Below are 24,351 nucleotides of genomic sequence, written 5' to 3'. Positions count from 1 at the left end.
CCCTGCATGGGGCCTGCTTCTCCCTCTGCCTGTGTCTTTCCCTTTCTCTCTCTGTGTCTCTCATGAATAAATAAATAAAATCTTTTAAAAACATTTATAAATAACAGTTGCTTGAAACCACCTGTTAATGTGATGAAAAATTTTTTTCTTCTAGGATAACTGGTATAATTAAACTTTTTGATAACACTTATTTCTTAAATAAGAGAAGTTTTATTCTAAGAACTACCCCCCCCCCCAGCAAAACCTCTCAAACCAAAAAAAAAAAAAAAAAAAAGAATTACGTAACTAGTATAAGGTAATGTGTTGGTAGTCTCAAAAGTGTTAAAGTTTGGTCTTTGTCACCTTGGGTATGTTATTTGTATTTGTAAACTTGTTTTAAATGTAGCTAAACTACAAGACAGTGTGGTACTGGCACAAAAACAGACACATAGATCAATGGAACAGAATAGAGAACCCAGAAGTGGACCCTGAACTTTATGGTCAACTAATATTCGATAAAGGAGGAAAGACTATCCATTGGAAGAAAGACAGTCTCTTCAATAAATGGTGCTGGGAAAACTGGACATCCACATGCAGAAGAATGAAACTAGACCACTCTCTTGCACCATACACAAAGATAAACTCAAAATGGATGAAAGATCTAAATGTGAGACAAGATTCCATCAAAATCCTAGAGGAGAACACAGGCAACACCCTTTTTGAACTCAGCCACAGTAACTTCTTGCAAGATACATCCACGAAGGTATAAGAAACAAAAGCAAAAATGAACTATTGGGACTTCATCAAGATAAGAAGCTTTTGCATAGCAAAAGTTGTGAAGAGTCAACAAAACTCAAAGACAACCTACAGAATGGCAGAAGATATTTGCAAATGACAGATCAGATAAAGGGCTAGTTTCCAAGATCTATAAAGAACTTATTAAACTCAACACCAAAGAAACAAACAATCCAATCATGAAATGGGCAAAAGACATGAAGAGAAATCTCACAGAGGAAGACATAGACATGGCCAACACGCACATGAGAAAATGCTCCGCATCACTTGCCACCAGGGAAATACAAATCAAAACCACAATGAGATACCACCTCACACCAGTGAGAATGGGGAAAATTAACAAGGCAGGAAACCACAAATGTTGGAGAGGATGCAGAGAAAAGGGAACCCTCTTACACTGTTGGTGGGAATGTGAACTGGTGCAGCCACTCTGGAAAACTGTGTGGAGGTTCCTCAAACAGTTAAAAATATACCTGCCCTACGACCCAGCAATTGCACTGTTGGGGATTTACCCCAAAGATACAGATGCAATGAAACGCCGGGACACCTGCACCCCGGTGTTTATAGCAGCAATGGCCACGATAGCCAAACTGTGGAAGGAGCCTCGGTGTCCATTGAAAGATGAATGGATAAAGAAGCTGTGGTTTATGTATACAATGGAATATTACTCAGCCATTAGAAGCGACAAATACCCACCATTTGCTTTGATGTGGATGGAACTGGAGGGTATTATGCTGAGTGAAGTAAGTCAATCGGAGAAGGACAAACATTATATGTTCTCATTCATTTAGGGAATATAAATAATAGTGAAAGGGAATATAAGGGAAAGGAGAAGAAATGTGTGGGAAATATCAGAAAGGGAGACAGAACATAAAGACTCCTAACTCTGATAAACGAACTAGGGGTGGTGGAAGGGGAGGAGGGTGGGGGGTGGGGGTGAATGGGTGACGGGCATGAGGGGGGCACTTGACGGGATGAGCCCTGGGTGTTATTCTGTATGTTGGTAAATTGAACACCAATAAAAAATTAATTTATTTAAAAAAATAAATGTAGCTAAACTATCCCAAAATAGATAATCATTTATGAAACCACTGAACATCTAGATTTCAGAACAAAGTAGTTTATAGTTTTTGGCCTCTGCTTGCCTCCTACCACCTCCATCAAACTACCTAAAGTTCCTATAAACATTTCCTAGTCTTTGCACCTGGTAAACAATGAGCACCCAATAAAAGTGTGTAGAATAATGGAATAAATGCATACATGAATGATGATGGCCACTGCTTTCAAGTAACAATTCTACTGTTGGCAGATGAAAGGGCAGCTTACGTAAATATACAAAATGTCTTAGAAAAAGTTAAAATTCAAAGTATTTTGATGCTGAGAAAATGACCTTCTAATCATCTTGAGATAAATATTATCTTGTAAAAGCTACATACATAAACATTTCCATAAAGAAGAAAAAGAAATGCTGAGTCAAGATCAGCATGTCAAATCTTTTATATTCTTTTACTAATCACCAAAGCCCACTGTTCTGGGTGAAGACTATATTAATCAAGATACACTGGGTTATATTTATCTCACCATCTTAGTACATATCTATCTGTGAGCAGATCAACTAAGGGAGATGGGGGCTTGGCCCTATGCTACTCTCACTCAGGGACTTAGGCCAAAGGAGGCTCCTCCTCTGTGCATCTATTAGTTGCTTCAGCAGGAGAAAGGAAATGTGGCAAGTTATGTACTAGTTCTTAAAGCTTCATGTCATTTCTTGTCTCATCTCACTGGACAAAATCACATGATCACACCTAAATTCCATGGGAAAAGGGTATACAATTGTATCATGTATCCAGAAAGAAAACTGGGAATATCTGGTGAACACTAATGTAGACTGTCACAGTGTGCTTACCCATGCCAAGTATTTTGCAAACACACAGGCATTGCTCTCTCCATTTGGAAAAATGGAAACAAACTTATTTGAATCAGAAGTAAAACTATTTAGATGACTTAAAAAAAAAAAAAAAAAAAACCTTATTTCTGTAGCCCAAAGAATAAAGCTAAAAATCCTAGAAAATACCACAGACATAATTCCCTAGGCTGTTTTTATTATAGGTGCATAGAAACTGACTGGAGAGAAGAAAACAAAACTTCTTTTTTTTTTTTTTTTTAAAGTACTACATTTCTTTTTGTTTCTATTTTTTAAATTTTTTATTTTAAGTTCAACTTAGTTAACATATAGTGTGTTATTACTTTCAGGGGTAGAATTTAGTGATTCACTAGTTGTATACAACACTCAGTGCTCTGATCATATGTATATCATGTGCCCTCCTTAGTGCCCAATTCCTCAGTTACTCCATTCCCCAACCCACCTCCCCTCCAGCAACACTACTTGTTTCCTAGAGTTAAGAGTCTCTTACGGTTTGCCTACCTTTCTGCTTTTATCTTATTTTTCCTTCCCTTGCCCTGTGTTCATCTGTTTTATTTCTTAAATTCTACAAATGAGTGAAATCATATGGTATTTGTCTTTCTTTGACTGACTTATTTTAGTTAGTATAATACCCACATTTCCTTTTTTTTTTTTTAAAGATTTTATGGTTTTATTTTATTTTTTAAGATTTTATTTACTTATTTAAGAGAGAGAGAGCATGAGCAGTGGGCAGGAAGGGTAGAGAGAAGGAGAGGCAGACCCCTTACTAAGCAGGAACCCCAATATAGGGCTTAATCCCAAGACCCAGAGATCCTGACCTGAGCCAAAGACAGAAGCGTAACCAACTGAGCCACCCAGCTGCCCCAAGATTTTATTTTTAAGTAATCTCTATACCCAATGGGGGACTTGAACCTACAATCCCGAGATCAAGAGTTGTAATGTTCTACCAACTGAGTCAACCGGGCTCCCCTAAAATACTGTATTTCTTAGAGACAGGCATTTGTCTGGTCTCCTGTACAATTTTAGCATTGCTAGGGAAAGTCACTGCCATTTGTTCTCCAAGGCAAAGGCTTTATTTACTACTTATTATGATTCAATCAGGATGAGTCACCACATTTGCTCACAAATGTAGTTAGCAAACCAGACATAAGTTTATAGAATTCTATTAGGATTGTTTATGGTTGGTTCAAAAACCACTGGCTTAAGTTGAGATTTGGCCCAAGGACTTGCTCATATACCATATATAAATGTATTTCAAAAAAAACACAGTTAACAGAATGTACTGGTGGATGTTCACTCATATAGCCACTTTTTGTGGCTCTTACTATATAATACTTTTTTTAAAAAAAAGATTATTTATTTATTTATTTATTTATTTATTTATTTATTTATTTATTTATTAATGAAAGATACAGAGAGGCAGAGACACAGGCAGAGAGAGAGAAGCAGGCTCCATGCAGGGAGCCTGCGTGGGACTGGATCCCGGGTCTCCAGGATCACACCCTGGGCTGAAGGCAGGCACCAAACCGCTGAGCCACCCAGGCATCCCTAAATAATACTTTCTTATTTTAATCCATTTATTTTATAAATATTTGTTTTATGTCTATTTGTTGTAAAGCTTCAGGTATTGCAAGAGAATCAAAGATAAAACAAACACAAACTCTGCCCCCAAGGAGCTTATAGTTTAATATGGGATATGGAGACTAATTATAAGTATATATGACACAATCAGGGAGGTAAGTGGTCTTAATGTATGGCATATTTAACCACAAAATATCATTTTTCGTTGACTCTAGGACACCACTGATTGTAAATAATACTATTATTTTATGTACACTATGAAAAAAGCTGCCAATAAAACTATATAGCACAATGCTTTATCACTTAACATTTTTATTTTGTATTAAAAAAGTTTTATAGACTTACTTAGGCAGGTTTTGTCATATATCGTGATTACATAAAAAGAAAATATGGTTAAGGTATTCCTAATACTTCTTTCTTCTGAACTACTTTTTGACTTGGAGTAGTTGCTGTACATATTTTTCCACAAAATATCATCCTGTATCTTTTTGAGAATATTGATGGCAGAGTTATCTTAAAAGAGTAACTTAAAGGGATGTTAAAATGTGAAAAAAATGTGCATCTCAGATTGATAACGTGGTATTATTTTAGAAAGGTACATACAAATTTCAGGATTTCAGAGAAAGACGAGGTTACATCATCTGGAGAAATAAGAGGAAGTTCTATGGCAGAAGTGGAATGAATATGCTAGGTCCCAATGGGTAGACAGGATTTGGGTTTGGGGGTGCTGAGGAGCAGAGGTATTGTATGGAGCACAGCTTGAGAATGTCATGGAGATAAGAATACACTGGGCATCCCTTAAGTAGATGTAGTATGGCTGATATATAATTAGAAGTAGCAAAAAATAAGGTTGGGAAGGTGGTTGCCCACTTATTAATGCATACTTATTGCTCCCATTGGCCCTTAAACTTTTGAGGGAAGATGTAAGATATAATGTTTTATTCTATTTTAACATCTACCACAGTGTCTAAACTTTAGTAAGCACTCAATATCTATGTGAAACTATGGTTGTTCTGGGAATACAGATAAGGGAAAGTTTAAGATAGCCCAGAGTAGTAATATTTCATAGAGGTGGTAGAATCCACAACAAAATTCTGCTTTTATTTCCTTGATAAAATTGAAACATGGTTCTCACCTGAGAATACTGTTTAGCTCAGGCTATAAAGGTTGCTCTGGCATCAGTCTATTCAGCCATGTGGTCTCCTCCCACATAACTAAACAGATGATGCCACTAAAAACTCATTATATCCAAGCAAATCTTAGCTTCTGCTATGCCTCTGTCCCAGACCAACTATACAGTGAGCCAGTTTCTCAGTAACATTACCCCCTCACAGTGTATGGCATGCCCACTTGCCCTGCTTCTTCTGAGCAATTCCTTATGAAAAGATCACAATCCTTTGCACCAAGCAATTCTTCTGCCTTGACTATAGATTACTGGACCAAGGATGGATAACTAATATAAAAGTACCTAAGAGAGGGGGCCTGGTAAGAGTTCTTCCTGAAAGATACGGTATCATTTGGTACCTACTAAATATTCTAGTCTGATTCCTGGCCATTCCCTGCTGTACACTTTACTCTCTAGCAACTCTGAAAGCCTGACATTCTCTATGTTCACCATGCATCTCTGCTGCTGTTCATATTCCCTTCCTTTTCCCTGGCTAAGTCATCCTTTGAGACTCAGCTGAGGCATGATCTCTTCTAGCATGTTTTTTGACATGACCTACACCTTGCTCTAGATGAGGTGGCCCTCCTCTGTGCTTCCAAGTATTCCAAGTAAATACAGTCAGTCTTACATTCAGCATGCTGCATGCCCACTTATGTGCCAACAGCCTTCCCTCTAAACTCTGAATTCAGGGCAGGGATGAAGCAACCTTTAACTTCCCAGGGCAGGTCTGGTATCAGGCATTTTGTAGGGGCTCAATAAATGTCTGTAGGATGGAAATAAAATGGACTGTGAAATGAATAAAAGCCATTGTTGTAGTGTAGAAAGAGCAGGCAACTCTGAATCAGAATGTGTGGCTTCAAATCCTGGCTCCAATTTCTCCTATTGAATGACCCTGGACAAGTCCTAATTTCCAAGTTTCAGATTTCCCACCTGTAAAATGAGGAATAAAAAATCGTCTTCCTGGGGCCATTCCAAAGAATAAATTAACTGAATGGAAAAGTACTTTTAAAATAATGGAAAAATGGGTCCCTGTAAGTATTAAGTGAATGTGAATTTCGGGTGAGAGACCACTGAATAGATGAGGCAGAATCACAGTTTTTCCCCTTAGAAACAACCACATCAAAGGAAGGGAAGAAATAAGTTCCACAAATAGCAGGGATTTTTGGCTCTTTTGTTCAGTGATATATGCTAGTACCTACAGGAATACTTGGTACATCATAAGTACTCGATTAACATTTGTTGACTGACTGAATTTACTGAAGGTTTTCTGGATATGAAGCACTGGCTAGGAGCTTTCCAATATGCAATACTGTTTAATTGATGCAACAATGCTACAAAATAAGTATTCAGCAACTTGCTTCAGGTAACCCAGTTGGGAAATGAGGAGTCAGAATTTAAACCCAGGATATTGAAAGTACCTAAAAAAAAAAAAAAAGTTCATTCATTCATGTATTTATTGAGCACCCTTTATTGGCCAGATACTTGAGGCACTTGACATGTATCAGTGAACAAAACAAACACATATCTTTGCCTTCATTAAGTTTCATATACTAGTAGGAGACAGACAATACACAAAGAACACAATAAATTAGTAAAAGACAAGTGCTATAGAAAAATAGGGTCATGTAAAGAGCTGAGAATATAAAATGGTCATCATGATAGGCCTTTTGGAGAAATATTACACTGACTAAAGACTTGAAGGAGGTGAGTTAGCCTGCAGATATCAGAAGGGAAAAGCATTCCAGGCAACACGAATGGGCTGGGCAAAGGCTTTAGGTAGAAGAACTCCTGGTATGTTTCAGAAAGAGCCAAGAGGTCAGTGTGGCTGGAGTGGAGAAAGCAATGGGAAGGGTTGTGGGAAATGTCTCAGCAGTGGGGTGAGTGGACAGATCCTGCATGCCATTGTGAGGACTTTACCTTTTACTCTGATTTCTAAAGAAAGCAAAAGTGAGAGACAAGACCATCCAAAGTAGTCACAAATGAGAAAGCATTTGCTTTTCTGAGAGAAATAACTTATAGCTAAAGAGTAGAAATGTGTACTGATTTAATATGGTTTTGAGCAAGAATATGCACTATGTGAACAGTTCATTTTTAAAATCAACAGTAGATCACCTGTCAACAGCTGGGATAGAACATGTCTGACTTTTCCCAAGTCACACAGCTGCTAAGTGGCAGAGTGTAACTTTATGCCCAGGCAGCCGGACTCTGGAACCTTTGCTTTTTAACCACTATACTACACCGATTCCCCATGTTCTCATTTCTCTTCAAAATACTTCTAGGCCCTATAATATAACACATTTTCTCCATGTGTGCTGTACTTCTACACATCTCTTATTACAGAATTATATACCACAAAAAAGAAAGAAATGCACTATGACAATTCGAAAATATGAGGGGGAAAAACCCAAAACACCCACTAAAGTGACATGTGACAGAAAAATTTGCCCCTAAGCCTCCTATCTATATAATTAAACTGAAGTAAAATAAAAACTCTATTGAAATTACTTTTATATTGAAATTACTTTTATATGACCACTGATTCAGTGGTCACTGTCAGAAAAAAAAATTCAAATATAAAATTTACAAAGAGATGGATATTGAGAGGAATATACTGCTTTCACATCAAGCTATAACTATGTCTTATGTGAATGATACTCCCATGAGCTGACTTAAAAATCCAATAGCATCAATAGAAACAAAGGAAAAGACTATAAATAAACTGATTTCCTCCTTCTGACACCAACCTCATCTAAAAAGACACTAACAAAACCCTCATAACAAATCCTACCTCATCCAATACTCCTTGGAAATACTGTTGCTACCAGCTACTGTTCTGAAAAACAGTAGAGAGCTTATCATTTAAGCAACTCCATTGTCATATAGCAAATGATACAACTAAAAGGACTTACTTTAATTAGTTGGTACTCCCTCTTTTCTGTCAAAATAAGGCTTAAATTTAGCAACTGCCAGGGAAAGGAAAAGCCAAATGTTGCCTTTTTCTGGAGCTTGGTATATGTTAAGAGAGCAATAAAAGTTGTTCTCCACCTACAAACCAGAGTAACCCCCGAAGACTGAACTTGGCTATCAGGGCATGTCTGGTAACTGAAATAAAACTGCTGCTATGCAACCACTCTCAGAAGCCTCCATGATGGTAACGAGAGCCGCCGACTTGCCCTTGTCCTTGGGCTGCCTCTGGTCCCTTAAGACGGGGTGGGGGGGGGGGGGGAGTGGAGACGGAAAAGCATGTCATCACCTTTTACACAAAAACACCATGATCTGCAACCCAAGCCTGCTGCCATCCAGTGTGAGACTTTTTCTTATCAAAGGCTGCACCAGGGATTAAGGAAATCCAGATGATTTAAGTAACTTTACGAGCAGTTCCTTAAAATATTACATGCCTCACAATAAGAAAATGCTACCTTGTCTACTAGAAAGGACCCAGGTGAGAATTGTTCTCATCCTGGCTTCTTAAGTTTTCCCCTAATTAGTAGACTCATTTCTGTGTATTTGTGTGTTTTAGCAGTTCATGGAATTATGGATTGCAGTTATGAGAAGGGTGATGTCCTATATAAATGATTCCTTTCCTTATCTTTTAATATACTTTAGGAACTTACAGATGTTCTGAAAATGTTCACTAGAATTCAGTTGTGGACAATTAACAAGAAAGAAGGAAAAGGAAGGGTAACTGAAAATGTTAAACTCCACTTTGCAGTCATCATATTTCATTTCCTTAGTTTATCTTCCAGTTTGGGAAGTCCAAATACAAAGGGAAACTCTAGGTAACAAGGATAACAACAAAAGAAATCGTTGCAAAGTGCTCTCTAGTTAACAAGCAGTTTCATTGTGGGTAACATCCCCCCTAGTGGGGATTTTTGTTTGTTTTTGTTTTTGTTTTGCAAATTAAAGCATCAAAGGGAAAAAGAAAAGGTCCTATAATAAATTACGATTGTTTTTCTAGCTCAGAGCTGATGAATCAGAATCTTTGGGTGTCGAGCAGTGATCTGCATTTTTGACAAACATCTCATGATTCCCTTTTATTTAACAAAGTAAAACATTATGAAACTTTAAAACATATAAAAGCACATACATTAATACATTAACCACATATCCATTAATCAGATCGAACTCACATTATCGAACTTACTAATAATAATTGATATATTATTAGATATTAAAGTATAAAAGTAAAATATGTATATGTATTATATATACATGCTATTAAAATTATTATGATATGTATGACATACTGATATATTAAGATTTGTTTGGGAGGGCAAATACCTTTTCTACCCCTAAGAATATTCTTTTTTTTTTTAAGATTTTATTTATTTATTCATGAGAGACACAGAGAAAGAAAGAGAGAGAGAGTGAGAGAGAGAGAGAGGCAGAGGGAGAAGCAGGCTCCGTGCAGGGAGCCCAATGTGGGACTCGATCCCGGGGCTCCAGGACCATGCCCTGGGCCTAAGGCAGGCGCCAAACCACTTAGCCACCCAGGAATCTACCCCCCCCCCCCCCCCAGAATATTCTTTGTCTTTAGAGATTCATTTTCATTTGATAGAACATTGTTATATCAGATTTTTTTTGGTTATTACCTTCCTGTTAAATTTTTTCAAACCTTTTACTTTCAACTTTTATATGTTATAAATGTATCTTTTTTTAAAAAAAACATTGAGTCTATTGAGGTATAATTTATGAAAGGAAAATTCACTATATTTAGGTTTACAGTCTGATGAGTGTTAACAAGTATATATGCTACTGCTGAGATACGGATTTCTATCACCCAAACATTCCTTTATGCCACTTTACAGTCAATCCACTCCTCCTACCTCAGCCCCTAGTAACCACTAACCTGCTTTGTCCCTACAGTTTTATCTTTTACATACTGTTATAGAAATAGAATTATGCAGAATGGAGTCTTTTATCACTTAGCACACTGCTTTGGGAATTGATCCATGCTATTGCATGTATCAGTAGTCCACCATTCCTTTTGATTCCACATATGGATATACCAAAATATGTTTACCCATTTGGCAACTGATGGACATTTGGGTTGTTTCCAGTTTGGATCTTAGGAATAAATCTGCTCAAAAAAAAAATGTGTGAACAAGTCTTTACGTGGACATATGGTTTGGGAGTCACAGAATTAAAAGCTTCGTTGGAAATTCACAAACAAATAGCATGGAGACATGGCAACTTTTTAAAAGGATAAGATGAGATGAGAGATGGAGTGGTGGAGGGAACTTGAGAAGGAATCCCTGTTTTTTTCCTTTCTATGTAATTTTAGATTTTACAGAAAATTCAGAAAAATAGTGGAGAGTTTTCTCTTGCACAGCTTCCCTTAATGTTAACATCTTACATAACCATAGTAAAATTATGAAAATGAGAAAATTAACATAGGGTAGCATACCAACAAATTACAGATCCAATTCTAATTTCACCAGTTTTTCCACCATATTAATTTTCTATTGCCACAATAACAAATTACCACAATATGGTGGCTCAAACAGTACAAATCTTGTTATCTTACAGTTCTGTGGGTCAAAAGTCCATAGGTCTCACCTGGCTAAAATCAAGGTGTCTGTAGGGCTATATTCCTTTCTAAAGGCCATAGGAGAGAATCTGTTTCGAGCCTCTTCCATCTCCAAAAGCCACCCACACTTCTTGGTTTATGATTCCCTTCCTCTATCTTCAAGGCTAGCAATGTCACATCTTTCTGAAAGGTTCTGTTTTAAGGCCTTGTGATTAGATTGAACCCACCTAGATAATCGATGGTACTCTTCTCACCTCAAGGTCTTTAGCCTTAATCCCTTCTGCAAAAGTCTCTTTTGCCATGTAAAATAGCATATTTACAGATTCTGTGTAAGATGTGGACATCTTGGGGGCCATTATTCTACCTTTCTTCCACACATAGTTTATATAATTATTTTCTTACAAGTGGGCATTTAGATTGTTCCCAATATTTTGCAATTTATAAACAGTGCTGCAAAGAATATCTTGTGCATCTGTATTTTCATACTGCTGGAGGTACACCTGCAGGGTACGGTTAGAAATGAGATTGCTGGGTCAAATGGTAAGCATGTAGGTAGCTGTGCCGAAATCTCCTCTAGAAGGATTGTACTAGTTTGTATTCCCATCAGCAATGTATGAGACTGTCTGTTTCCTATGACCTCACCAACAATATTTGTCATACTGTATAGTTTTTGCTAGTCTAAAAGGTGAGATAGTATCAAAATATTGTTCTAACTTGCATTTCTCTGATTATAAGTGGGTTTGAACATTCTTTCTATCTGTTTAGGACAATTTTTATAGCATTTGGAAACTACTATTCAAACTTTTCCCCAGTTTTTCTATTGGGTTTTGGTCATTTGTCCCTCAAATTTTAATGGTCCTTCATATGTTGTGAATGTTTTCTCTCAGCTGATTGTCTTTAACTTTGTTATATGTTTTTTTTGCCACATAATTTTTTAAAAAGAGTTATTTTACAGGCTGGAGAGAGAAAGTGTGCACACGCATGTGCGTGCGTGAGTCGGGGAAGCAGCAGAGGGAGGGGGAAAGAGAGAGAATCCCTAGCAGACTCCGCACAGAGTATGAACCTGATGTGGGGCTGATCCCACAACCCCAAACTGAAACTCAGCCGACTGAGTCACCCAGGCACTCCACCACACAATTTTTTAAAATATTTTTTTATTTATTCATGAGATTGAGAGAGAGAGAGAGAATGGCAGAGACACAGGCAGAGGGAGAAGCAGGCTCCATGCAAGGAGTCCAACTTGGGACTCGATGATGCCCCGGGCTGAAGGCAGCGCCAAACCACTGAGCCACCCGGGCTGCCCCACCACACAATTTTTAAAAACATTCTTGCCTCTGGCTTGTCAGTAACCATTACGGAAAGTTTTTTCCTACATTAAGGCTATCGATGCTTCCTTGTAGTACTTGTATGGTTTATTTTTTATTTTACATTTAGATCTCTAATCCATTTGGAGTTCACCCTTATGTGAGGTGTGAAATACACATCTCATTTTATCTTTTTTTCGAAATGGCCACTACTCACTTGTCCCTACACTATTTGTTTCAAATGCCAACTCCTCAGGAAACTATTCCTGATTTCTCTAATAGGAGTTATATAGTCTCTCGCCTGTGATTATCTAAACTCTTTTGTTTATATTACTGTTTTCCTCTGTCTTGACCAATGATTAGTTCTATTCCTATGCCATATCTCCTACTGAGTCTTAACTCCTATTTTATATACCCTGCTGAGACTTAACTCCTGAAGGCAAACATTACTGAATTCATCTTTGTATTTCTTCAATGCTTAGCATACAGTAGATTACTTAATAATATACTTGCAGAATGCTAATGATTAACCTGAATTATTAAGAAAAGTCCAATACATTCAAGAAAAGTAGTGAAAATATCTAATACATTCAAGGGGGAAAACTTCTTAAAATTATTAAAGTTAAGCTAAATCTGTGTTTAAAGGGGAAAAGTTTAGTATCTGGAATATTCACTTCTGTAGACCACCTCAGTTCCTGCTAATGAGATATATGTTGATTTTCTTGTGACTGGCAGAGACTACTGATCTTAAGTTCACAGAATATGAATATAAGAAAAATGGCTTTAAGGGATAAAATAATGAGAAATGATGGGTCAAAACTAAGAAAGAGAACATTCTCCCGAAGTGAGGTCTATTAGTCTATTGGACAATGTCCCAGAGGTTATCAGGGAAGCCCGAAAAAGCATCAGATAATATAATGTGAGAGACACTTTTTCATTGTCAGGGGAGATGGACTAGATGAATTTAATTGAAGTTTTCCATCTCTCATTTCTAGGACTCTAAGAATAAAAGCATCACAGATTGGGGGAGGGGGGTGGCTTTAGAGCCTAGTAGTAATTTAAAAAAATAAAATTCTTACTGCCTCTGGTGAAACAAAATGCACCTAAAACTCATTATTATGGAAATGGTGGTAAGCAAAAGATACAAATAAAACAATATAATTATTCTTTACTAATATCTATCAGGATGACTTTTTAAAAAAATATAGAAAATGGGGAAGTGAAGGAGAAACACATCATGGAAAGGATTTTATTAGGTATACTTCTAAAGGCTATTTCCTAACTGTACTGTTTCTAATGCTGGAAGTATTTTTTTTTCATCATAAATTTAGGCCCCAAATATTAACATATTGATCCTTAGTATATAGTACCTCCCCCCTTCCAAATCTCCAAGGATCTTAAAATATCTGTATAGTATTTCATTAGCATAAAAGAGGCATCATAGGCTTTAGAGTAGGTCAAACAATTTGCTCTTGGTCACACATGTGAGACACTACCTGAACATACATTTAAAAAATACAGCTCTTAAAAAAAAAAAAAAATACAGCTCTTATCACTCCTTTGCCTGTTTTTATGTACAAGCTCCTAAATGCTAATAATATAAAATCTTTGTACTGATACTCTGACAAAATTCAAAAGCAGGTAACACAGGCTGTAGATCATATGGTTGGAAGAGTGCAGAGCCTTTTCCAACTGTGAGCACCTGATTTTAATGGAGAAGAGCTCTTGAGTGACAATGGTCTCATTGACTGCATAAGATATGGGGCCCAGTTAGCTTAAGGACAGAGCATCAGGTTTTGACCTTCACTTCTGCTAGAGCGATTATCTTTTTCTCATTTAACTTTCAAAAAGCTGAGAGCAGACCACATTCCTATACATCCAATTACTCCTTGAGTAAGAAGCCAACTAAGATAGTCCCCATGAATTACTCTATCATTAATCTCACAGGACTTCCATAGAAAATCATTTCCTTCTACTCACTATATTCCTCCTTTAATTCTATTTTACTTAAGAGATTAATGCAGACCCTTAAAAAAAAACATTGCACAACACTGATTAATTTTAAACCATCAACTAAGATGGAGATGTTCCGGCTTAAGAGGTTAATATCTTTGCAATGGGCATACTCGGGGTAATCATGAGTGAATTTTCATAAACAGGTCAAGAAAAAGAAAAGGTCAAACCTGGAATTCTAGGATTAGTAAGATACAATCCTGATCTTCTAGAACAGTGGTTTCTAAATTGTTTGGACTATGTATCAAATGAGTAAAATATTGTTAGTATACATTCCTAAAATTGTTTACTTATAAAATACAAGAATTGTTCTAATGTAGGATTATAAAACATTCGATAACAAAAATTTAAAGAGTAAAATTTTTAAAATGAAATATTTTCTTTCTGCAACTCATATGGATCATATTTAGTACCCTCTGAGATACATACATCCTATTCTGGAGACCGCCACCTAGAATATTACATACCAGGGAAGGCAACCATGCAAATGATGACCCTACAGTAAGTACTATAACCAATAAATGCACACCTCTATGGAAAGATAGAGAAGGTCAAGGCTAATGTTGCCTAGAAGAGGTAGTGAGACACTGGAACTGAATTTTAAAGGATGAGAATACTTTTAGGAAGCATAGAAGGTGGCCTTTTTAGGCAGAAATGTGCAAAGATACCTGAGAAAACTTGTTTGGGGAACTCTTAAGTTTGGTAAATATGGAGCACTAAGGTGGAGCACCCTCTAAGTTTGGAGGCTGAGAGATCTGGGGGTGGGAATGGGGATATTGGCTATTATGAAACAGAACTGGAAGGGCAGCCAAAAATTTGACAATGAAAGGTTCTCTGAGCCAAGTGAACTTTGGTTTTTATCATCCTATAAAACATGAGTCAAACTCAAAAGATTTCAGCAGGTAACTGATGCTTTTTGATGGAAAAGCTAGCTCTGTCTGGAAACATTTAAATGAGAAGAAGAAAGAAGGAAGAGAAAGAGGAGAGTGCAAAGAACTCACTGTGCAAGCCAAATAAAATGTATATAATTTGGTCATGTCCATGGGCACAAGACCATAGAGAACTACTACATAACCCTGAGCAAGGGAGAGTCAAGTAATGATCAGGGTTAAAGCAACAGTGCAAAGGCTAACGTGGGGACAGAGGTGCTGGGCTAGGAGATAAGTTAAAGTCTCCACTGTACGAGATGGAACTGCCTACATATTTTGAGGGGCTCAGTGCAAAATACAAGGGCCATTGTTCTAAAGGCAGGAACTCAGGACCATTAAAGTACTAAAATCGGGCAGCCCCGGTGGCTCAGTGGTTTAGCGCCACCTTCAGCCGAGGGCCTGGTCCTGGGGACCCGGGATCCAGTCCCACGTCGGGCTCCCTGCATGGGGCCTGCTCCCTCTGCCTGTGTCTCTGCCTCTCTCTCTCTCTCTCTCTCTCTCTCTCTCTGTGTGTCTATCATGAATAAATAAATAAAATTAAATTAAAAAGTACTAAAATTGCAAACTTCCTTTTCTTGGGCTGTCTCTCTCTCCATCTGCTCTGGTGTTTTTCTTCTTTCTTTCTTTCTTTCTTTCTTTCTTTCTTTCTTTCTTTCTTTCTTTCTTTCTCTTTCTTTTTAAGATTTTATTTATTCATGAGAACACACACAGAGAGAGAGAGAGAGAGAGAGAGAGAGAGAGGCAGAGACACAGGCAGAGGGAGGAGCAGGCTCCACACAGGGAACCCAAAGGGGCACTCGATGCTGGGTCTCCAGGATCACACCCCGGGCCGAAGGCAGCGCTAAACCACTGAGCCACCTGGGCTGCCCTGCTCTGGTGTTTTTCATTTGCTATTTAGTGTCATGCTCCCTCAGGTACCAGGGCAAGTGCAGACCTTCACAGATGCCCAGGGCCCCTGCCCACAACTCAGTATATGGGTGGCCCCACTGTTGCTAGGTTGCCCTTCTTCAGCCAGTAAACCCATGTGCCAGGCCCAGGCCCAGGGTAGGGAAGTTGAGCCAGGCTTCTTTCCTTCCCACGGCTGACTCTGCAATTCACTAGGTATCTAGCTTAGGGATGGGAAAGAGGCTTGCCCCAACTGAGTGGTGGCCTTTGGCTAACTGCCAGACACCAGTTAAACTGACAAGCAGGAGCAAGGATAGCTCTGCCAAGTACTGCCTCGGGATGTCACAGGGTGTGCAGGCTAACCTCTATCTTTTTTTATGCTTGTACAAAGGCCTATGCCAGGGTCAGAGAGTGACAGCTAGGGGCTGGGTGAGGCAGATGGGAGAGGCTGGTTGGGATTCTGGGGGTGGGGAAGTGGCAGTATGGAGTCCATCCCAGGGAGGCAACAGGAGGCTGAGCCAGGCCTTGGCTCTGAGTCCCAGCACACACTCCACTGTCCCACTGGACCTCACTCACAGAAGACAAATCCAAAGGTGGGTCGATAAGAATCTTAGGATGAAAACCACAGAATGTTAAATTCCATCCATAGGGTCCTTCTGAATGTAGGGCCTGTGCACTGGACTGGTCTCATGCTCATGAAGCAGGTCCTGGTAAGTGGTTCAGGGGAAGAAAACAAGCACTGGCCATTGAGGTAAATGGTAGCGGGGCTGGCGAGCAGTGGAATGGATGAATTTGAAGAGAGGAGAAGAGACGATCTGGTAACTGAATTTGGGAGGAAAGAAAATACTACTGTTCTGGGAACTGAAGAAATCTGTAATACTACACAGAAATTCAGGGGGGAAATGGTTTGGGGGAAAGACATAAGTGAACATAGTTTGGGGCAAGCTGGATTTACATTACGATCAGACAGCAGAACTAAGTGTTAGTAGAACACAGAAGACTGTTTAGAAGAAGATTCTCCAACAAAACATCGCTTTCTCTTTTCTGCTTTGTTGATCATAAATTTCATTGCTATATAAAATGTCATGGAAAAGGTCCTTCTAGTATGAAGATCTCAGCATTAATCCATTAAATAAGGCCACATCTAAAACATCACATGTAAGAATATGGAGGCAAAGGTGGACTATATACAAAATGAAAAAAGTCAGTTTATTTAATAGACAACTCAATTTATGGAAGAGATTATATATAAAGTGTACTATATAAGGTATGAATAACTCTTAAGATGTAAAAATGTGCAAAAATTAAAAATTATTCACATATGCTATAATTTTTTTTTCTTTTAAAACTAAATGTCATGCTTCCTATTTCTATATTCTTGAGTAAAAATGTATGAAGCTATATAAGCTTCCTTATAGCAGGCAAAATTATGGTAGTTTGCATAAAAATGCAAATATGCAAAGTATCACTAATGAGTGTCTAAAAAAAACTTATAGAAAATAAGTAGCCAATATATAACGAAATGCATTTTGTTGTCTTTTTTCCTCCCCAAAATATATTTCATTTAATCCAATATAACAAAAATATTATCATTTTAACTTGTAATCAGTATTAAGAAGCATTCAGATACTGTCTATGCTTTTTTCCTAAATTTTCTAAACAGTTTTATTGAAATATAATTCATGCATCACCAAACTCACTTTTTTTTTCAAACTCACTTTTTTAAAGTGTACATGTTAGTGGTTGTTGTCTATTCAAAACGTTGTATAACAGTCACCACAGTCTAATTCCAGAATATTTTCATCACCCCCCAAAGGTATCTCATACAAATTAGCAGTCACATTCTCTCCTCAACCCTTGGCAACCATTAATGTAGTTTCTCTCTCTGTGGATTTGCCTATTCTGGACATTTCATAATAACAGAATCATACAATATATGGCCTGTTGTTTCTGGTTTCATTCACTTAGCATATTGTTTGTAAGGGTCTACCATGTTGTAGCGTGTCAGTACTTCACTCCTTTTTATGGATGAACAATAGAGACACCACATTTTGTATATCCATCCTTCTTTAGTTGATAGACTTTGGGTTGTGTCCACTTTTTGGCTGTTACAGATAATGCTCCCATGAACATTCACGCACAAGATTTTGTATAAACATGTGTTTTCAATTTTCTCGTATATATACTTAGAAGTAGAATTACTAGGTCATATGGTAAGTCTATGTTTAATTTTGAGGAACTGTCAAACTGTTTACAAAGTGACCGTGCCATTTTAAATTCCCTTCAGCAATATAGGAGGGTTCTAATTTTTCCACATCCTTGTCAACACTTACTGTGTTCTCTCTTTGATCATAGTTATTCTAGTATGTATGAAGTGGTATCTCACTGTGGTTTTGATCTGCATTTCCCTAATGACAAATGATGCTGAGCATCTTTTCATGTGCGTATTGGCCATTTGTTTATCTTCTTTGAAGATGTATCTATTCAAATCCTTTTGGAGCCTTTCTTTTAATAGCTACAACAGTCTGACAAAAAATTTTGTAGTGATATTATAATCAAATAATAACCTAGGAATGAAGTTCTTTTAACATGAAATTAGTAGGTGCTTAATATGAAACAAACATTTAAAAATCCTGTGGAATGGTCCTGGCCTTGGTTATAGAATTAATGGGCCTGATAATAGGAAGGCATTCAAAGTGTTATTATTTACCAGCAATGCTCGTAACCTGCTGAGTATAGGTATAGCTGAGATGTACAAAAATACCTTCCTGTTCAGCTAACACTAGCAAATTGAGAAGTTGGCAAAGTTTCATTTCCATATCTCTAGCTTCTTAACTTCTGTGAAAGAGGAAAGCATCTGATATCATGCTTAGAGGTGTGCTTAGAGCTGTGCTTAGAGGTTAGTTACATTTCCTTTAGTGGGCATTAGCCCTTCAAAACATTTATTTCTAATTGTAAAATGAAAGGTGTTAAGCCTCCACTCCCCATTAAAGCAGAAGAAAAATATCTTTGCTTTGAGGAAGAGGGGCTTATAGTATACTATCCATAAGAATGAGCTATGTGAGTTCCTCTCATTCTCTCTCTGAAATAGCCCTCTTCTCCTGGGCAAGATACCACTGGCATCTTCACTAGTCAGCACTACTGCAAACCTATTTTATGAATAACTATAAATCGAGGAGAGTTTCCCTCATTCTTTTATTCTTTCAAGTTGAGAACCTGGGCAATATTCCCTGCCATGCCTGTTCTCTTTTCTTCCAGGTATTTGTTATCTCCTTTCTACCTCTCTTAAGGGGTTGTATCTAACCTTATTCCTTTTTTCTCTGCTTCAAATTTTATATTTCCTAGGATATTTATTATTTAAAAACTTAAAAATTACACCTCTTCTGATTACAAAATGATTTAAAGGTATAGTTAATATTTAACATCTTCAGACTATAATTTTCCTTTTCTGACATTCTTATGTTTATTATATTATTTTTACTCTGGTAGTACTATTTTGATAGACATATAATATGAATATAATTCATATATATTCATACATACATGAATATAAATACACTCTCTATTAAAAAGAAGTACCACTGCAGGGTGATCCTACTTTTGACTTTAACTCTACACAGATGGTCAGTAAAGAGAAGAAAAGTTGGATATAGAATCGTTAAGTAGCAGAGGATAGAACTTAGTGTCCAGGAATGCAAATGCAATGAGGAATACAAAAATTAAAATGGTATTGCACCTTGGATGCTATAAATTCAAATTGATTATTTCACGCCTAAAACTAGATTCTTAGGCTCATCAAAGGTCACTATGCCACAATAAAGTATTTTGTAAATGTAGACTTGTCATCTGAACTGACGGTGTCAAACACTTGGAAGGACAACTAATATACAATGCAGCATTTGTGAGCTATGACAGGCCACAGAAAAAAATATCGCTTATTAGTTTCTTATGCCAGACTTGAAGGTACAAAAGAAAGCAGTGATGTCTGCAGGGAAGACATGGGACTAAAATGGGTTCCAAATATACTAACAAATCATTTGGACAAATAGCTCTCAACCCTGGGTACGTATTAGAATCACCTGGGAAGGTTTTTTAAAAATACAGAATACTGGGTTCTAGTCTAGAGATTTTGATTTAACTGGTTTGAGGTAGAGCCCAGGCATTATTAGTCTTGTATGTGTGTTTGTTTTGGGGGACGTTCCTTAGGTAATATTTAGGTATAGCCAGAGTTGAAAACCACTGAAAACCATTATTGGTATAATACCAATAATCAAATATGATTATTGTCAAAACCAGTGGTATTTGATCTTTACCAAGTGGTTATGAAACTTTGTCTCTTTGTTTAAGTTGGAAAAACAAAAATCTTATTGAGGATCTTATTGCTCTCATTGAGGATTCTATTCAAAACAGAGACCAATACCCAACTGAGCCTCACATCTCAATACTTAAGAAAGGGTGTAATATTTCTTTTTACATAAAAATTTAACTTAGTCTACATTTATTCTTCCAAAGCTTTACCTCTTCTAAAAACTATGCAAAATTTTCATCTTTTGACAGTCTTTTCTATCTACTATATATCTGATTGGGAATGCTCAGGTGTCACTGTGACAGGAACGAGAAGGGTTACAAAGGAATAGTCAGCTACTGCCCTAGTTCAACTATGCTTTCTGGTTGTCTTGGCATATATTTTAGTGCCTGAATTCTTTCAGAGCCAAGCTCAAAGCTAATACAAACGAAGCAGCTGCGACTGCATTGTGTTACATTTACATGGAAGGCCAACTCAGACCATTGTGTTATGGAAATGAGAACACTAAGCCAAGCACCTGGCCCGGAACACAAGCAGCTTTCTTTTAGCCAAAGCCAAATTAATGGCATCGTCTAAGGAGAAGTGATATAAAAATCATAAATATCAATAGTCACTTTATAAATAGAACATTAAAGAAAGAAGCATGTTTCAAAAACTCAGGCAATGTGAACGAAATATATACAATTACAAGGCGTGATCATTTTCCCTTTCTGAATTAAATTTAAGTACCTGGATAACTTTCATTAGTTTACTCATTCCTTCCTAATCACCCCCATAATATCATTTGAATCTAGTTTTAACAATGTATAAGACATATAATGGATGTTTTAATTAGAGGAAAACACAAATATGACAAATGTAAAAGGTCTAGCAAGATACTAAAAAAAAAAAAAAAAAAGAAAGAAAAATAGCATCTTTAAAAAGAGGCTAAAACTATTCAAATGACTAAAATGGTTCTTGAAGAAGCTAATAGTCAAAACTCAAATCTGCAAAAACATTGTGAACTTATACATTTGTATGGCACCTAAAAGACTCAAAGAAATATCCACAGAAACAAATCATTAAATAAAAAATTCTATCTAGTTTCACTTCACAATGTAAGTAGCGACAGCATATATATACTATATACATAAAATACCATAGCCCCGAATTCCAAATACATATTAAAATCTCTAGGCTGAAGAAAAAATGTAACTTTTCTGCACAGGTACACTCATTTACTCCAAATGATTGCCTAGTGATTATTAAATGGTTTAGTAATCCACTAGAGTGAGATACCATCAGTAATACCAAGAGAGTAAATGCGAGATACTCACTTCATTCTGGTCATTCAATAATTCATGCATATCTTATCCATTTAACAATTTTTTGTTGAGTGCTTACTGTGTGCAAAGTACTGTGTTGGGCACTGAAGTAGTTAACAAAGACAAGATACTTACATAATGTCTAATGAGGGACACAACCCACAAAGAGTTGCAACTGGAATTAAGGTAAAGAAATATGGAATCAATACAAGAAACAGAAAAACTACCCTGCAGATCTCTCTGCTTTTCCTTACAGCTATGAATAGACAAAAGTACAAATATACTGAGACATCCCTAAAAACCAGGACCTTGCCTTACCTATATGTTGGGCCATGTAAGTTCCCTCTTATGTTTATCTTTATTTTTAAATGTATTGACTCTGCTGTTTACCACTGATGTAAAGGTGGCTTAGACTAAGAAATATATGTGAATATAATGTTGTACTGGTTATCCACTTGAAGTTTTTAAAAATATACATTTTGGGAGTTGAGAAAGATATACAAAGGTTTTGGGCTTCCCTGATTTGGGTTCACTGCTATAGTTACTCCTTGGCTCCTTCCTGCCATATCCAGCAGCAGCCAGCGGGATACAAGCGACTCTTACATGCCTGCTTCTCCTGGATCTCCCTCAAGCTAACCACTACTCTAGAACTAGTGGGTGGGTGCTGGGATGGCCCTCTATTGAATGGCAGGCAGTCCTTGACCTATAGCCCTGAGTTGCAATATTGATAGCAAGAGGAAAAAGTGACTTAGGGAAAAGCCAAGTTAACTTACCAATACTAGTATTTATACAAATGGAGGTGAGAAGAAGGCCCTTTTGAAGAATCCATGAGACTAGCTCTTTTTTGGTTTAGTTTTTGAGCCAAGATAAATATTTCAAAAAACAAACCTCTAACACTTGCCAAATTTAGTTAAGCTAGGCAAAAAACATTCACAGTCTTGCCCCAACCTACCTCCCCATCCTTCTCTCTTGCTATTTTTGCCTACATGCTTTTTGGCTTGTGCCTCACTGAACCCTTTCTACATTCCCCGGACGCCTCAGTCACTTTGTGAAGTGTGTCTTTCTAAAATGCTATTGCCTCAGCCTGGAATACTCTTCTGCCTGTCAATTATTTTCATTCAGCCTTTGGAACAGCTCAAATACTGGCTCCCCGGCAAAGCCTTAGCTTATACAATGCATTGTTAAAAACCAGTGTCACCACGCTTATCTACCTCCTTGTGAATCTGGTTGTTTTTCTGTCTCTTGCTACTAGACTAGAAATGCTCTGGGAATGGAAAATTCTGTTGTGTTCATTTCTCTTTCCCCAGAACCTGGTGCCAAGAAAGTTTCAATAATTGGTGAATCACTAATACTTGGCCCAAAGTAAGCATTCAGTAAGTGTGTTACTGTCAATAATTTCAGTCGAGGCTTGCTGAAAACTTCTTTATCTGCTCTTCAGTATTTGCCCGAAAATGGAGCTGGGAAGAACAAGCCCTTTGGAGAGTCTACTTGATAAGTAGTGAACTTGTGGTTCACCACAGTAAAGACCCCTGAATCCTAGAACCACAAGAACTTGTCCTTAAAAGTCACTTCTGCTCCTTCATAAAGTTAACATGGATCATTTCTATGGAAACAATCATGTTAATAACACAAAACACTATATAATTTAGTTAAGTATCTCAAAGTTTGGTTCCTTTTTGTTCTGCTTTTCCATATTCAGAGACTCTGTTGTGATATCAACCACAAAAATATTTTGTGTTGATCTGAAAACTAGACATAATTCTTATTGGCATTACATTTAAGTAAATCACATTAACTATCGGTATTCTATGGAAATTTAAAACATACTGTGTACTTTCACAGATATATGAGGTACTGCAGTACCTCATCTAGCCAGCATATTTTGGTTTCTTGTAAAAGAATATAAATTATTTATACAGCATTATCATGGAATAAGGTATTCACAAACCAGATTTTTCTGGATAACAAGTTTTATAAGCATCACATATTTTCAAGATTTAAAATATTCTCAGTGGATATATATCATACAATATTACACAGTTACACTTTAAAGAGAAGCTCAGCACAATATAATTCCACTTCTTAATGATTCAGGATCATTATTATCAATGTCAATTACTGTACTATATACCATCCATCCTGTAATACAACAGTATTCTTAAGGACTACTGATAAATATTGGGCTATTTGCCTTTATCCTGAGTGACTTGGATTGTTTTTATGACTCCTTTCTTGACTCACTGTCATCTTTTGAAAAATTACAACCAGTGTGTTCTGATAGTTATTTTTCAAATAACTGTGTAGATAAGGATTGGTTAAACTCTCCTACACAGCTAGGTGCATGGGCTTTGTCACTGTAGGCTGCCAGTCAGTGGCCCCTCTTTCCTTCAATATTTCTAAATCCATGAGGTGGCTGAGATTGTCAGAAAAATGACAACTAAGTACATGGTTTGTAAGCAGTGCTAGTGGTCATGTATATGCATCATTGGTTTATTACTTTTACTCAAGAATAACTAGTTTTATTAGGAAGGTAAACCTTAAATCAGCTATCAACTGTTTAAATATAAATGAAAATTGTTGTTCCTAATTAATTTAAATTTTAAAATTCCAGCCATGAACTTAAGATTCAATATAAGTAC

General features: G+C 37.0%; 1 protein-coding gene across 14 annotated transcripts in view; it reads right to left on the bottom strand.

Moving 5' to 3' along the window:
- RASAL2 (RAS protein activator like 2) overlaps positions 1–24,351 on the bottom strand; it is a 347,106-nt gene that overhangs the window by 61,285 nt on the left and 261,470 nt on the right. The window lies entirely within an intron of this gene.

The sequence above is a fragment of the Canis aureus genome, chromosome 6 (assembly GCF_053574225.1).
Source record: "Canis aureus isolate CA01 chromosome 6, VMU_Caureus_v.1.0, whole genome shotgun sequence".
Lineage (NCBI taxonomy): Eukaryota > Metazoa > Chordata > Mammalia > Carnivora > Canidae > Canis > Canis aureus.
This window is presented reverse-complemented; position numbering and strand designations above follow the sequence as displayed.